Source organism: Perca flavescens, chromosome 5 (genome assembly GCF_004354835.1).
Source record: "Perca flavescens isolate YP-PL-M2 chromosome 5, PFLA_1.0, whole genome shotgun sequence".
Lineage (NCBI taxonomy): Eukaryota > Metazoa > Chordata > Actinopteri > Perciformes > Percidae > Perca > Perca flavescens.
In genome coordinates, this window is record NC_041335.1 from 5,460,494 (window position 1) to 5,473,418 (window position 12,925).

Here is a 12,925-nt window from a genome sequence, read left to right on the forward strand (position 1 = left end):
AATCTACGTTTTTCAATTGCTCAATGCAAAGAATAATATTATTATTAATTATTAATAATTAATTATTATTAATTAATAATAATACCGTAATTCATTGAATGCATAAAAACAATAAGACCGGAAGCCTCACTTCATGTCTAAACTGTTTAAAATTAGGGTAGCCTAATAAATTATTACTTTCCAAGAAAATAAAAAAAAAAACAGGCTTCAGTGAGGAAAAAGGCAGTGCAAGATCTTCCGCCCGCGTCACTTGAGCCTAAAGAGCGCCACCTGCCTATTGACCCCTTGCTGTGGCCACAAATGGTAATGCAGTTTATTTCCCTCTGCCTCGTGTCGTGTTAGATGCGGGTTCGAATCCACGCGAGGACTGGCCACATTAAAAATAACAAAACAACAAAACATGATGGGCTCATATTTCCAGCAGACAGAACAACTAAACAGTACTACAGCTGCAGCTGAGGCTAAAGGAAATGTGATTTAGCTTACAGCCCACCTCACCATCAGCACATACCTGATTAATCAGAATCTGCTTTATTGGCCAGGTTTGCGTAGACAAACAAGGAATTTGACTCCGGTAATCTTTGCTCTCAAAGTACAACACTTAACATATTAAGAATAAAAACAGAGATGACGGTAAGAATATAAACAATTGTGTACAGTATGACAATACAATAGAATTTACAATATACAAAAAAATACAAAAGTGATATATATATATATATATATTCTGTTTTAAAATTGCATTGTGTTTACACCCAATATCTCAACCCCTCTTAGCAAATTACTTTCACTGTAGAACATTGTATGGAAATGTATATTTAAGCCTATGAAAGACAAAAGAGCTTAAGATTTAGTGGTTAGTACATGGTATATCCCAAAAATGTAGCCTACTGTTGTGAAAAAGCCATTTGATGCAAATGCTTCTTTTTGAGATGTGTTTATGGCATTGTTAAGGCATTTTGACTGCAGTGTTTCATTTTGAAGGAGATGTGAGGCATTTTGCATTTTGTGTGTGCAGTTTTGGGAATTGTGTGTAGAATTTTAAAAAACGGAGAGATAGCTTTGAAAACGTGTGTAAGCAGATGTAAAACAACTGTAATAAACCATGAGGCTCCATCAGTAGTATCAGTTCTGTGAGTCATTGGGAAAGAGCGCCACCTGCCCATTGACACCTCGTTGTGGCCGAACATGGTAATGCAGCCTATTTCTCCCGGCCTCATGGCGCTTTAGATGAGGATTCGATTCTAAGCGAGTAGAGGCCACATTAAAAAATAACAAAACGACAACACAATCTAATGGGCTCGTATTTTCAGCAGAAAAAATAACTGAGAAAGTACTACAGTGGCAGCCGTGGCTAGAGGAAATGTGATTTAGCTTAGAGCCAACTCCCCATGACCAAATACCTGATTAAAGTTCCTATTTTATGGATGAGTCATGAGAATTCGTATACATTAATTTTACGTGGCATTCATCAGGCGTTACCCACAATTCCAATGGGCATCCTCAGTCAAATCAGAGCCAATAATTTGAAAACTTAAGCCTGGCTCAGACTACAGGAGTTTTAAAATCCTAACCGATTTTGAAATCTGGTTGCAGCACACACTTGAGGAGAATCTTTGCAGATTTTCTTCCCTCAAATCTTAAACATGCTCACACTACAAGATTTGAAAATAGTGGGGCATCACACACTACAAGATATTCTTAAGATTATCTTGCCAGATTTAGCACCTCACGTGACGCGATCTCACGGGGAAGCGCATGTAAACAAAATGGATACTGTGTCACGGCAACTTGCTGTAGTAATACTTATCCTTTGTACCAATAAAAAACAGAAAAAGGTTACTCTTACTGCAATGAAGAAATCAAAGAAATCAAAGAAAGCTAATTGGCTAATCGCGGGCTGAAAAGCTAGATGGCCAGAGCTGGAGGAACAAGTCCACAGGTGGGGGCTTGAACAACGTGCTGCCGGGAGGGGCTTGACAACGGTACGTCTCCACGCCCTGCTACTTGTTCTGTGTGATTTATACTCCGGAGCGATTTATAGTCCGAAAAATACGGTATGTGCAATGCATCTTTTGTTAGACCTGAATGTAGCAGATGATCACTGACCTAGATCTAATGTTTACATTTGCTAGCTAGTACGCTCATAGTCGTTTCACGCCCGATTATAATCCTAGATATCAAACATGATTGATATTATCGGGGCGGCCCCGATGTGTCTGCGAGCAGATCAGGAGGTGCAAGATTCGATCTGTGAACTCCTCACATTACCAGATAATCTGCGCCGAACATCGGGACCGATCGAGGTCCTCGACAAAATCTTTTCTCAGATTCTCGGGAGGGGTAAATCGGGCATTAATCGGCCTAAAACTCCTGTAGTCTGAGCCAGGCTTTAGGCTTATGCCTGGCTCAGACTACAGGAGTGAAACGACTATGATTACGTCAGTACTTCCACAATAGCCTATGAGAGACAGGTCTGCAAGGAGCCAGAAGTGACGGAAACTTTTGAAAATGTCCGCGAAAGCAGCTGTAGTACGGGTCCGGTGGACAACTGAGTTGGAAGAAAGGATGGTGGAGATGTGGCGACAGCACGAGTGCCTGTTTAATGTATCATCAAAAGAGTATCATAATCGGGATGATAAAGAGAAGAGCTGGGGAGAGATCGCTGCAGATTTGGACCTACCGGGTGAGTGTACAAAGTTGCTAGCGCACTAGCTAGCAAATGTAAACATTAGATCTAGGTCAGTGATCATCTGCTACATTCAGGTCTAACAAAAGATGCATTGCACATACCGTATTTTTCGGACTATAAATCGCTCCGGAGTATAAATCACACAGAACAAGTAGCAGGGCGTGGAGACGTACCGTTGTCAAGCCCCTCCCGGCAGCACGTTGTTCAAGCCCCCACCTGTGGACTTGTTCCTCCAGCTCTGGCCATCTAGCTTTCAGCCCGCGATTAGCCAATTAGCTTTCTTTGATTTCTTCATTGCAGTAAGAGTAACCTTTTTCTCCAGTCCCTCACAAGTTTCTCCCTCATTTCAAACTTTCTTTCTGCTGCTCGATTACTGTTTTCGGCTGCATATTTTACTACCTGCAGTTTATCTCTTTTCTTTCTCAGTTGTCTTTAGGAGCAGCATATAGTTGTCACAAGCCTAGTGCGCCCTCTCGAGGCTGTAGACAGTAATGTTTCAGTATGAATTAACATGTTAAATTATATATATTGATATATAAGTCGCACCTGACTATAAGTAGCAGGACCAGCCAAAGTAGGAAAAAAAGTGCGACTTATAGTCCGGAAAGTACGATAGTTTGTTTGAATAATATTATCGTCCACGCTCGTTTTATTTTCTTTTGTTTTTTTATTGGTACAAAGGATAAGTATTACTATAGCAAGTTGCCGTGACACAGTATCCATTTTGTTTACATGCGCTTCCCTGTGAGATCGCGTCACGTGAGGTGCTAAATATGGCAAGATAATCTTAAGAATATCTTGTAGTGTGTGATGCCCCACTATTTTCAAATCTTGTAGTGTGAGCATGTTTAAGATTTGAGGGAAGAAAATCTGCAAAGATTCTCCTCAAGTGTGTGCTGCAACCAGATTTCAAAATCTGTTAGGATTTTAAAACTCCTGTAGTGTGAGCCAGGCTTTAAAGCAATTTAAAATCTGAACTCAGTGTCTGCAGTGAATATGAGATAGAGAGAGTGTGTCCGACATGGGAATGAACAGAAAAAACAAATATGCACCCTCAGTGAAAACGCAGTAACCAGTGATTAAATACAGCTCAATTCCAAATTATATTTCAGTAGGTTGTGGTGCAGCTGCGAGAATCACCACTGTATGACGTAGCTCATGTATAGGGATTTGCTTTGACCTATCTCAGTCTAGCTGATGTTGGTTCATATAACACGTCAGTCAGCGATGAGTTTTAGGGGCCATCCACACGGAGACATTTTTGCATCGTTTGGGCCGACCGTCCAAAGGAATCCTTCAAACGCACTGCCTGAAAACGCACTTTTTTTTAAACCTGGTCTCAGGGTAAAAAAATCCGAAAACGGCTCTTGTTTGGCTTCGTATAGATGGTAAATACGGATCCGTATCGATGATGTCATCGCCACACCCCTCTTTTACACCGTCTCCCACGGCCGCTGAGCAACTGCGGTGATGCTAAGCGAGCATGTCCTATCTCCATGGTCAAACCAGCTCTCTTCATCTAAATACTGTGTCTCTGCTTCCTGACCCTTCCCTCTAGTTTCTACACAAGATATATTGCTAACGTTATGTAGCCAACGTTAAACATCGCTAAAGTAGCTTTTTCTCGCAGCTTAATAATAATACCGTAATTCGTTGAATGCAAAAAAACAAGCATAGGTTTTCCTCTATAAGACCGGACGCCTCACTTCATGTCTAAACTGTTTAAAATTAGGGTAGCCTAATAAATTATTACTTTCCAAGAGAAAGTGGGGAAAACGGCAGTGCAAGATCTTCCGCCCGCGCCACTTGAGCCTGCAGTAAAGTGCCTGTTTTTTGTGAACAGAAAAGTTTAACTTACAATGATTAGATTCACTTGACAAAAACAGCTGTACCCAAAAGCGCTACGTAATTGTTATTTATTCACTTTTCAGTACTCTCGAGCATGTCACTGACGGATATTAGCCTACTGAATGTATTTATGTGGGCCTAAAAGATATTGCTCCAGTAATGAAGTAAAATTCATCAGGAGTACTTCAAGAAACATTCTTGAAATTATTGGATAACAATCAGCATCAACTCCCCCGACATCTGTGCCTCTGAAGTGGATGAATTCACACATAGTGTCCGCTTTTTCTAAACATAAAGGCTTTACCGGGCTTTACTGTCTCCCTCGGCAGCAGTCTAAATTAGTGCCCTATATGTAGAGAGTGTGGCCAACTCAAATCATGGGCGCCATATTGGATACCAACGTCAGATGACTCTACAGTGTAACCCTATGGGGCGGATATGCTATCTTGAAATAAATCGCTTATTTTCACCATAAACAGGCATATACATGTTATTATCAACGTTTGTCAATATGTAAAAAGCCCTTATGGAAATATTCCAGTGTATATTTACCTTCTATATCGTAAATGGGCCTCTAAAAAATGCCCATGTAGTGAGTGACCACGTCGCCTAATAAGTCTCTTAGCAGTGTTTACCTTTCTAATATCCGCTAGCATACAAGCTAACTATAGCTAGCTTTGTGTGTAACGTAACAAAAACCCACCCATCTCAGAGGAGCGAAGCTTAATATTTCATTCAATAAAATTATGGTACAAAAGGAGCACTAACGCCACAGGTCTTATGTTGACAATGTGGATGAAGATATAGAAAACTCTGAAGGCAGTCGTAATATTTAGCTACCTAGCAGGGTAGGCTAACGCTATTGCGCTAACGTTAGCAAACATCGGCATAGCTGTCTAAACTTGTGAAAAGCCGAACAACATCCCCGTCCAAGCTGTGTTTCACTTTCCCTCCAATATTATTATGAAGACAATAAAGGCACCTGGACTCGGTCGAGACCAAAAGCCATAGCAATGGCTATTTAGGTACATGGAGTGCTAGCAAAAAGCTAATGCTAACATAAGGCTAACTTCAAACTTCATTCATTTCTAAAGCAGGGTTAGAACTTTTTTCAGCAATGTACACATTAACAATGGTATTACTATATTTGTCCTATGTAATTTGTTATCATATCAAAGAGACCATACTTTTTGCCTTTTTGCTTCACTTGTGAAATCTTTTGCTGCTTCCCTGGCATTTTTTTTTAGTGATTTATGTAATTTTTTAAATAATTTATTATTTTTCCACTATTCCCTGCCCCTGCACTATGTCAATGGGAATCAGATGAATGTTGGTATCAAACATGGAGTCCATGAAACACGTGACCACCTCAGAACCAATCGCAGAACGGTATGCTCAGAACATTTGATTCCCTCGTTGGCCACACTCTCTAAATAAAGGGTACTACACACACACACACACACACACACACACACACACACACACACACACACACACACACACACACACACACACACACACATAGATACACACACACACACACACACACACACACAGATACACACACACACACACACACACACACAACCACCACACACACACACACACACACACACACACACACACATACACACACTGAAAGTCTTTGAGTCAGGTGGAGTTCAGAGGTCAGCTGACCTGAACACTGAGTGCTGTTTCTGACATTGTTGTCTCTTTGCAGAATGTCTGAAGGTGTTTTTCAGACGAAGGTGTGATTTAGACGGAGGAGGATGCTGTGTTTGTGTAAACACTGAAAGGTTAAAGGTCACAGCAGTGAGAGAAAACTGTAGCGCTGACACATCGACCTTTAAACACACCTCCGCCTGTCACACGCTCCACGCCTCACGCCATTTCTTTATTTCTGCTTCAGAGGAGTTTATAAAACACATCCAACTCTCCTGAATGTGTGTGTGTATGTGTCCCTGTGTGTGTGTGTGTTTGTGTGTGTGAGTGTGTGTGTCTGTGTGTGTGTCTGTGTTTGTCTTTGTGCGTGTCTGTGTGTGTTTGTGTGTGTGTGTGTCTGTGTGTGTGCGTTTTCAGAAGTTTACTAACTGAGCAGCTTTGGATGAGAGAATTTTATGTACAGGCCGAACAGAAACAGTTGTGTATTTAAACTCTACAACATTTTTTGTTTTTTCCAACTGCTTACACACAAAATCTTTTCATGTTACACGATTTTTGAAACCTCTCTCTCAAAGTGCAAAACTACACAGCAAATCTCCAAAACCATTAGCTATTTCTCAGCCTTTCACTCAGCTTTCAATTGCATAAAACACTTTTTTTCAAAACATTACACACAATTCTCTACCTAAAACACAAAAATCTAACAGGAAGTGACTTGCTATCCATTTCTAAACACAACCAATCAAAATGCTACACTTATTTACCAGGGCACACACACACTTCACACATTTGCAAACAAATTATGTCATAACTGAACATTAACCAATCACTGCTTTAGTATAGGCCTATACGGAGGTCAAAGGTCAGATTACCTGTTTTGAACAATGGATGCCAACAATAGACAGAGAGCAAGGGGAGTAGGAGGAAGAGACAGGGGATAACAACGAGGAGGAGGAGGAGGGAAGAAGAGTAAGAAAGAGAGCCATCTCTGATGAGATCAGGGAGAGAAGCCCATCTTGAGTAGCTTTACAGTGGCGTCCATACTGCATGCAACTATCTAAAGACTATTTCAGCATTACAAATCAATCAGACTTTGTTTTGCACAAAGTGCATACAATGTGTTTATGGTATTTTGAATGCAGTGTTTCATTTTGAAGGAGATGTGAGGCATTTTGCATTTTGTGTGTGCAGTTTTAGGAATTGTGTGTAGAGTTTTGAAAAAAGGAGACATAGTTTTGAAAACGTGTGTAAGCAGTTGGAAAAAACTGTAATTACAGGGCAGAGTCCAGGTAATGAGCTGCCACATCTTTCAAATGAGAACCTGTCCTCAACGGCCTAGCTGGCTAAATCAAAAATGGGACAGTTCAGTGGAATAAGTTAGACCGGCAAATTACAGTTTTTTACAATCACTTTGGCACTAATTTCAGAACCTTGATGCCATTTTTCAAAACTCTAGACACAAAACTCACAACCAATGATCAAAATGCAAATTTTTCAAAACTCTAACACTTTTTTCAATTGCTTGGATACAATACACATAAACCTAAGATCATTTGTTCATTTAACAAAGATCACCTGTTCAATATGACACAACTTAACATCAAAGTACTACTATTTCAAAAAGCAATTCACACATTACATTTCAGATGATTGTCTATTCATTTCATTACAATCATCTATCAATTGATACAACTACTCAAAATGATAAGTAACTGTTGCATTACTCTCAATGCATAGTTGTATGGAAACAGACAAACAATATTCCATGTTTAGATCATGAAAGTTTCAAGATAACGAAATTCATTGTCACCAATTAGCGTGGAGCATGAACCAATTAGACTACATGATCTATGGATGTAATATTTCATCATCCTTCTTTACTGTTATGTATTACTGTTTATCAGACACTGTTTCTATGATCCCATGTACCACCTTTAAGACTATTTACTCTATTGACAGTACTGCACTGTATGCATGCAGACCCTAGGAATTGCTTGTCCAATTCTGCCAACTCGTTAATGATGATTGAGATATATACTTTACATATATACTGTATATATACATATACATATATACTCATACCACATTGTTCACCATGCCTGAAGGTTTTTTCCAAGATGTTTGGCTAATTGCAATGTAGATGAGAACCTGTGGCCAAATCCACAAGACAGAGTTGATGAAGATGTAGAAGTACAGTAATCACTTCTTTGTTTTGCTTTTTAAAGTACAAGCAAGTTGAGAAACACTGCATTTGATGTTTTACAGTACTGTCTTTTCTTTTCTATTTCCTAGCTATTTATTTTTGCTTTGATTCAAATCAACCTATGTTGTGATTGTACTGTATTGTTTATTATTATTATTTTGTTCAATGATTCCAATGTGTCTGTAGTATTCTTTCTACTACTGCAGTACTTTTATAGGGATGTATTTGCATGTAGTACCTTAATGAAACATGTATCACCTATTTTGTACTACAATACAGTAAGGCATTAAGATCAATTTGCAAAAGATGATTTTTTTATTCCTCTTTTTAGTCAACTTTAGCATGGGTGTCCTAATTTTTTCACGACTGTAAATTATATATCTCAATCATCAGTAGTGAGTTGGAAGAATTGGACAAGCAATTCCAAGGGCCTGAATCCATACAGTGCAATACTGTCAATACTGTAAATAGTCTGAAAAGTTGGTACATGGGACCATAGAAACAGTGTCTGGTAAACAGTAGTACATTACAGTAAAGAATGATGATGAAATATTACACCCATAGATACTGTATTCTATTGGTTCATGCTCCACGCTAACTGGTGACAATGAATCTCTGTATCTTGAAACTTTCATGATCTAAACATGGAATATTGTTTGTCTGTTTCCATACAACTATGCATTAAGAGTAATGCAACAGTTACTTATCATTTTGAGTAGTTGTATGGATTGATAGTTAGATGATTGTAATGAAATGAATAGACAATTATCTGAAATGTAATGTGTGAATTGCTTTTTGAAATAGTAGTACTTTGATGTTAAGTTGTGTCATATTGAACAGGTGATCTTTGTTAAATGAACAAATGATCTTTTGTTTATGTGTATTGTATCCAAGCAATTGAAAAATGTGTATTTTGATCATGGTTGTGAGTTTTGTGTCTAGAGTTTTGAAAAATGACGTCAAGGTTCTGAAATTAGTAGCAAAGTGATTGTAAAAAACTGTATTCAATGATTGTAAGAACGATGACACAGTGAAACTATGTGAAGCTTGTGTGTGGGTGATCTAATAATGTTTCAATGGTATTTCACCATAAATTAGTTTTTTGAACCAATGATTGCGCAAGTGCAAGATTTCTTTAAAGATATGAATGCACAATGCAATGTTCTGAACATTGGACAGCCTGAATTGGACAGAACTAATTGCAATGTAGATGAGAACCTGTGGCCAAAACCACAAGACAGAGTTGATGAAGATGTAGAAGTAATCACTCCTTTGTTTTGCTTTTGAAACTACAAGCAAGTTGAGGAACACTGCATTTGATGTTTTACAGTAGCCTACTTTCTTTTTTTCTATTTCCTAGCTATTTATTTTTGCTTTGATTCAAATTAACCACCAATCACAAATGTTGTGATTGTACTGTATTGTTTTTCATCAATACATTTCAGATTTTGTTCAATGACTCCACTGTGTCTGTAGTATTCTCTCTAGTACCATAATGAAACATGTATCACCTATTTTGTACTACAATATTTAAATATTGTAAGAACGATGAAACAGTGAAACTATGTGTAGCTTGTGTGTGGGTGATCTAAAGTAACGTTTCAATGGTATTTCACCATAAATTAGTCTTTTGAACCAATGATTGTGCAAGTGCAAGATTTCTTTAAAGATATGAATGCACAATGCAATGTTTTGAACACTGGATAGCCTGTCTTACAAGTGATGACCGGTTTGAGTTTTGTGTCTAGAGTTTTGAAAAATGACATCAAGGTTCTGAAAGTAGTAGCAAAGTGATTGTAAAAAACTGTAAGGTCATTTGCAGCATGAACTCTTTCAAAAAGAGAACCAAGGCCTGGTTACTAGAGAGAGAGGGGGGGCAAGATGGAGAGTAGGGGTGTGGCCTTGACCAGGCTAATGTACCAGAGTCTGGTAGGACCAGGCTAGTGTACCAGAGTCTGCTAGGACCAGGCTAATGGACCAGAGTCTGGTAGGTCCAGGCTAATGTACCAGAGTCTGGTAGGACCAGGCTTGTGTACCAGAGTCTGGTAGTATCAGGCTAATGGACTGTAAATGTAAATGGACTGTTCTTATATAGCGCTATTAGCGCTGACTCGGGGTTCAGTGTCTTGCCCAAGGACACTTCGACATGGGACTGCAGGGCCAAGGATCGAACCACCAACCTTCCGATTGGCAGGCAACAGTGGACCAGAGTCTGGTAGGAACAGGCTAATGTACCAGAGTCTGGTAGATCCAGGTTAATGTACCAGAGTCTGGTAGGACCAGGCTAATGTACCAGAGTCTGGTAGGACCAGGCTAATGTACCAGAGTCTGATAGGTCCAGGCTAATGTACCAGAGTCTGGTAGGACCAGGCTAATGTACCAGAGTCTGGTAGGACCAGATAATTACCAGGCTAATGTACCAGAGTCTGGTAGAACCAGGCTCGTGTACCAGAGTCTGCTAGGACCAGGCTAATGTACCAGAGTCTGGTAGGACAGGCTAGGACACTGTAGGTTATTGTAAAGGTCCCATGACATGAAAATGTTACTTTATGAGTTTTTTTTTAACATTAATATGCGTTCCCCCAGCCTGCCTATGGTCCCCCAGTGGCTAGAAATGGTGATAGGTGTAAACCGAACCCTGGGTATCCTGCTCTGCCGTGTGTGTGTGTGTGTGTGTGTGTGTGTGTGTGTGTTTGCGTTATCTCAGTGAGGATTGTTCAGTGTTTGGCTGCTCTGAGCCTGTTCTGAGACATGTTAAGAGTTGTGTTGCTGTGAATGAGTTGTGAGGTGATGGGAACTGTTCAGCTCAGGTGACTGCTACTGTGCAGTCTGTAGTTTGAGTTTTGCACGTGACTCCAGTTGTGCCCACTGTCGTTTCCCAATCAAACAAAAACTGAATGCAAGTTTACAATGTTGCCAATGTATGTGTGTGAGCTGATTTACACAAGATTAATAAGTAAGATTTATAAGTAGAAATAGATAAATGAACAACGGAAACAAATATGGAATGCATGCTTTAATTAGATAGCGTACAGTATTGGAGAATTCACAGATTCATTGTCTTAGATTCTGCTGTCTACTTGAAGAATATTTGAACAGAAACTTGTTTTCATAACTGATAACTTTGGATAAGATGTGTTGTTTTTAGCAGCTGTAGAGCTTATTGATCCTTATGATGTCCCAGGAGGACAAGCCCTGACTCTGGCCGATCTGGACGTTAGGGTCGGGGATGGGGGTGATGGAGTCCTGCCCGTTGATGGAGAAGGCTGTTCTTCCATAGCGCATGATGGAGCTGTAGTGGTAGGAAGTGTTCAAGTTGTTGCTGACCTGCTTGTTGAAGTTGTAGGCCATCTGAGGGTTGATGTTGGCCCAATTGATCGTGAGGTAGTTGTCGCGATCGCTCCTGGTCTGTTCGTGCCAGAAGCCCAGAGCGTGGTTGAACTCGTGCTGGATGATGCCGTAGTAGCCCTGCCTCTGCAGAGAGAGCAACCGTCTGCCTCCCACTTTGCCCAGAAAGGAGAAACATCCTGCTTTGTTCTCCACGCTGATGTAGTCGGTCTCGTTGTTACGGGGCACGAAGCGGATACAGGTTTTGCTGTGGAAGCCCTGCCAGGTGTTGAAAATCAGCTGCTTGTCTGTGCTGGTGAACTCTCTGCTCAAGGTGAAGGGGACCGTCACCAAGCCGCTGGAGTTTTTCTTCCAGAAGCAGTTCTGGGTATAGCACATTAGGGCATTTCTGGTTCTGGGAGCCAGCAGGTCTCCTTCCAGCAGGATCTCATCGCTACCCTTGTTGGAGGTCAGAATCCTGGTGGTGGTGATGTCGACGGTGTTGGGGGGGCTTCTTTTTCGTCTTTGCCTCCTTCCTCCTGGAGAGGAAGTGCCTGACAGAGGCCGAGCAGGAGCAGCAGCAGCAGGCTGGCAGAGGGAGTCATCTTCAGGGTCGGTCTGGAGGCTGTGGAGCTTCTCTGGAGAGCTGCTGTGGAGAGACTCCTTCAAGCTTGATGTTTGACTCAGTTCAATCCAGAGTCTTTATACTCTCCTCTACAGGTGTGTCTGCAGGAGGCTTATGGGTTGGGGTCTACACTGCTAGGCCTGAACAAACCTCTGAAGGGAGGACTCCACAGACAAGCTTACTTTTTCAACAGACGTTTCTTTGTCCAGTTTATCCTCATTGTTGGCCACATCCTTATAGCTACACCGAGCTCAGCTGTTTTTTTTTTTTTTTTTCTTGGTTTACAAATGGCTTTTTAGCAACCTGTATCAAAGTATATATGTACAAATTAAATGTGTGACCGAAATACTGTTTCGTCACTCTCTGATGACCTGCGTAATTGAAATCCCCATGTGCTCCTTTTATGACAAGCTGAAGAAGAAGGTAGGTTCTTCTCTACGTCCTCTTACTGTGTAGCTGCTGCGCTGCCTGCTGCGTTAGGGTTACTGTACGTACACACCGCCGCCGACTTGAGCTGCAAAGAAGCTCTGGCCGCCCTGTCAAGGACGCTTGTCAAAAAGTACGGGGA

At 40.6% G+C, this 12,925-nt stretch overlaps 1 pseudogene; it reads right to left on the bottom strand.

Annotated features, from left to right (window-relative positions):
- Window positions 1-11,548: 11,548 nt before the first annotated feature.
- On the bottom strand, window positions 11,549-12,337 carry LOC114555556 (high choriolytic enzyme 1-like; annotated as a pseudogene).
- Window positions 12,338-12,925: the final 588 nt, after the last annotated feature.